Raw genomic sequence first — 4,703 nt, 5'->3', positions numbered from 1 at the left:
GTTATTTCTTGAAAAGACTTCATTTTTACATTTAATGATTGCAACACTTTTATCAAAAATCCCTTGACCATGCATTAGAAGGCTTAGTTCTGGACGTTCTTAGCTTTTCCATTTATTTGTGTCTTCATGACAGTATTATACTTCTTATTTATTTATTCTTATTTTATGTGTGTGAATAATTTGTCTTCAGTCATATAGTTGTACCACATGTATAGCCAGTGCCTGAGGAGGGCTGTTGGGAGTCTTGGGTGTCCTGGAATGGAATTACAGATGATTGGTAGTCACTATATGGGTACTAGGAAGGTCATCTGGAAGCAGCCAGTGCTCTAAACCTCTGAGCCAATTCTCTAGCTACAGTACTATATTGTTTTGATTGCTATAGCTTAAAAACAAGATCATGTCCTGTAAAATCTTTAACTCTTTTCTAAGATTGTTTTAGCTACTTAAGGCCCTTTGATATTTTATTTAAATTTAAGGTTGGAATTTCCTTTTTTTTTTTTTTATTTTTATTTTTTTTTCCATTTTTTATTAGGTATTTAACTCATTTACATTAGGTATTTAACTCATTTACATTTACATTTACATTTCCAATGCTATAACAAAAGTCCCCCATATCCACCCACCCCCACTCCCCTGCCCACCCACTCCCCCTTTTTGGCCCTGGTATTCCCCTGTACTGGTATTCCCCTGTACTGGGGCATATAAATATAAGTATATTTATATTTATAATTTATATAAATATATAAAGGTTGGAATTTCCTATTTCCATAAGAACGTACTGTTAAGATTTTCATATGTACACAATTAAAATCCTGTTGTTATTACCACTATTGATGGTGATGATGATGACGATGACAACGACTGATGACAATGATGTGTTCTGTGAAGAATAAGAAAGCTTAAGGAGGATGCACAGTTGTAGTTGTGCTTACTGCTACACTGTCATCTATATCCTCATTAATAAGTAGCTTATCAGTTTTGTCACCTGAAAAAACCCTCAATATTAATAAGTATATATTCTTCTTCCTTCCATCCTTTTCATCTTTCCCCCTTTCTTACAATCTCTTTGTGTTTTATTTTTCTATACTTTGAGAATTCCATACATGTATACAACAAGATATTACAGACACTTCCCCAACTCCTCCTGGCCCTCATGTTCTATAATTTAACTCTTTCTCTTTTCTCCTCAGTGTTCAGGTTTAAAGTTGTTTGACATAAAATTTTCATTTTACTGCTATCAACTAGTTGCTTATAAAATAGATTTTCCTTGAATTTCCCATGGCCTCCTATAATGCTCTGCTTCATTTCCCTTTGGTTGTTTATATTTTCTCGTCTGATAGTGATACATACATCTTCATAAAGTATCATGCTTGTTTGGGGTTAAGGCTACAAAAATGGTAATTCTGCTACTAATAGGGTTTTTGTTTTCTTTTGTAGCTTTATGGCTTTTCTGGCTGTTGTGTGAAACATCATGACTTGTTTATTCATTTGTTATTCCTCTTATATGGTTAAATTATTGACTCCTTTTCCTGTTCCAAAAAGTAATATCTATAATCCTATGCAGAATTATGGCAATCTCTTATTTATTTTCAAACAAAACATACCCAGTGTGTTTAAAAATATTTTGTCCATTTAGTTTCTAGAACATCACATCAAAGCAAAATCCTACTGAAGGATGATGATAGAGGGGGAGTCACTGTCTTCAGCTGAGTAGTCACTGCTGACTCTGTCAGGCTCCAGTGGATAATTTCCAATCTGTGGTTATTCAGAGAGTTCTGGTTAAACTCATTGGGCCACAAATGAACCAGTTAACAGGAATCATTTATCTTTCAGTGAGAGAAGCTGCACTGGGTATGGCTTTAATAAAAACACAGCATATATTCATGCACACAGCTCAAAAATTCAGGCCATTGCTACACAAATGTGAATGGTGGAACAACAGCCATCCAGGTTCTGAGCCATATTATGTTCTCAAGAAAGGAGAAATGAATGTGAATTACTAAAAATATAGAACATTTAATCACTCTGATGTTTATGTATTGTCCTTTTATTGGCATTTTAAATAGGGAGTGAGAGTGGTAGTGCTTGTAAAAGCAAGAATAATAATGACCATTGAGAATTTTGTTCTGCCCTGTGGGATTGGAGGGTGTTTGAAAGAAAAGAAAGCCAATCTGCATTATAATGCCACATATCAGTAGGAAGGAATGCAGCAAAAGAATGTCTGTCCGCCTGCCACAGGACTGAGGACTATACACAGGAGATGAACAAAATGTATGATTGGAATCTAAAATACTTGCCTACTATTTACCACAATTTTCTGTATATATAAAGCCTCTTTTCTATTAGATTGTAGAGATTACACAAATTAACAATAATCAGAGTCATTATTACTTAAGTCATAGACTTTTAGTCTCTTGTTCTATTTTCCCCAAAGGAAATACACATAAATAGTAAAAACTACTCTCTTAAAAGACTGTTTTGATTCATTTTTTTTAAAAACTCAATTTACATACCTCAACTGTGTCAAAATCTGGTCTTACATTCCCATTTTTGCTATTTTTAATATGCAAGCATTTACAATTTCTGGCCAAATTTCTTTTATTACACCAAATATCCTAAATGCAACCTTTATTTAGTACTTAACTATATTTGATGATAGCTGTCCATCTTGGCCATTTTCTTCTTGCCAATTATGAATGTCTTCAGGTCAGCCTAGCACATTAACTATTTTTATGAACACAGTGATTCTTGAATTACTGATTCTTCAAATATCTTATCAACTTCTTTCCTAATTGTAATAATTTTAGTTAGCAAATATATTTAGTATATTTAGGGCTTAGTATAGTTAAAGCCTCTCCAGTAACTCACTTAGCCCTTGCAGTAGCATAATGAGATAGGCTTCATATCTACAAATGCACCAATTAAAAAAAATAGAGGGTAGTTTTTTTTTAAATGTCAAGTACAAATGGCTAAAACCACAGCAGAGGCAGGTTTTGAAATCATATTGCCTTATTAGAAAGAGCATTAGTCAGTCACTGCTACTGGACATTACTCCACAACTTGTTTCTCACATAAGCCTCACCTACATAGAGACTCTGTGGAGGCGATCTAACTAGTATCATTCAACTTTCTGTCCTGCGAAAAAGACCATTCAAAGTCCATTGACATATGACTATATGACTTGTATTCAGATGCCCAAAGTTGGGCCTACAAAACATGCCTTTATATTATGGGGTATTACTATAGAAAAAACAGGGTACTGAGCACAGCTGTATATTAAAAATTGCTGGTGTGACTGCTGTGTCACATGTCTGTCAGTATGTGAAACAAATGAGAGAGGCTATGTCTATACAAATGTTCTGACCTATGAGCATCTGAGTGATTAATAGCCTAACACTCCCTGAAAAATAAGTGAGCCTGAGATGATCACCACTACAGTGCTGGTAGGCCCAGACAGGGAGCTAGCCTGAAACAACTACCAGTCCAGTTCCAGATAGGCCCAGACGGGCTCCCAGTATGGAGGAAGCTGTGTGAAAGACCAGGGCCAAAGGCAGGAGTGTTCCTAAAACAGATAACTCTTGTAAGGAGCCACTTGGGCAAGGGGCCCCAGCAAGAACTGAGTCCAAGAGGACCACCAGACCAGTTCGGTGTAGCCAAGAAGTCTACCATCAAGAAAATGAGGGATAATAAATATTGGTGAGGATTCAGAGGAAGAGAAATTTTTATTTATTACTGGTGGGGATGTAAACTCATGTAGCCACCATGAAAATTGATGTAGAAGTTTCTCAAGGAGCTAAAAACATAACATGTGTATATCATCCTTGTGTATGTATTGAAAGTAAATCTAAATTACTATTCCAAAAAGATAGTTGTCATCCACATTTATTGCTTCATTACTCAAAATAGCTAGAAAATGAAGCAAGCTTACAGATCCCTCAACAGGTGAATATACAGAAGAAGAAAAAGAAAAGTACCCAAATTATATAGTCAAAATTTAACTTTATTCAACTAAAAAGGATAAGATTAATAAATTTATAGGAAAATGTGTGCAGCTGGACAACATTGTGTTAAACAGTGTTATATTTTGTTTTCTATTGCTATGATCACAACCAAAAGCATCCTGGAGATGAAAATGCTTATTTTTTTTTTATAGTACAGTTTTCAGTCTCTCAAGATGTAAATTTAGGGTAGGAACACAAGGCAGGATATGGAAGCCAAGTCTGAAAGAATTCTCACTATTAACTTGCTTTTTATATCTTTTTCACTTTACTTTCAGATATAACTCAGGACCACCTGCCCAAGAGTGACACCATTGCCAATGGTCTGGGCCTTCATTAACCAAGAAAATGTCCTACCTACTTTCTTACAGACATATATGATGGGCGCACCTTCTCAATTAAATCCACATCTTCACAGATGACTCTAGACTGTGTCAAGTTGACAAAAATACTATCATTAGCACAATTGACCTTTTGTCAACAGGACACACAAACAGGTACTACTAAATCATAACCTTTCCTTTCTTATCTATCGACACCATCTCATTTACTCTCACATAAAGCATAACTTTAAAAAGCTCCCAAGTCATAAAAATTTTAGAGACTTCAGAAGTCAAGTTCTCATTAAAGATTCATTCTCCATAAAAGTGTAAAGTCTATCAACAGTGGGCTCTAGTAAACTGAAAAGTGAGCTGTGTATTTCTC

At 35.0% G+C, this 4,703-nt stretch overlaps 1 non-coding gene across 1 annotated transcript; it reads left to right on the top strand.

Moving 5' to 3' along the window:
- The first annotated feature begins 3,270 nt into the window (after nucleotides 1-3,270).
- Nucleotides 3,271-3,398, top strand: Gm25015. Its single transcript, XR_003950366.1, has one exon. It is a non-coding gene; the product is annotated as a small nucleolar RNA SNORA17 (small nucleolar RNA).
- The last annotated feature ends 1,305 nt before the right edge of the window (nucleotides 3,399-4,703 follow it).

The sequence above is a fragment of the Mus musculus genome, chromosome 12 (assembly GCF_000001635.26).
Source record: "Mus musculus strain C57BL/6J chromosome 12, GRCm38.p6 C57BL/6J".
Lineage (NCBI taxonomy): Eukaryota > Metazoa > Chordata > Mammalia > Rodentia > Muridae > Mus > Mus musculus.
The sequence above is the reverse complement of the archived record's forward strand: the minus strand, read 5'-3'. Positions and strand labels throughout refer to the sequence as shown.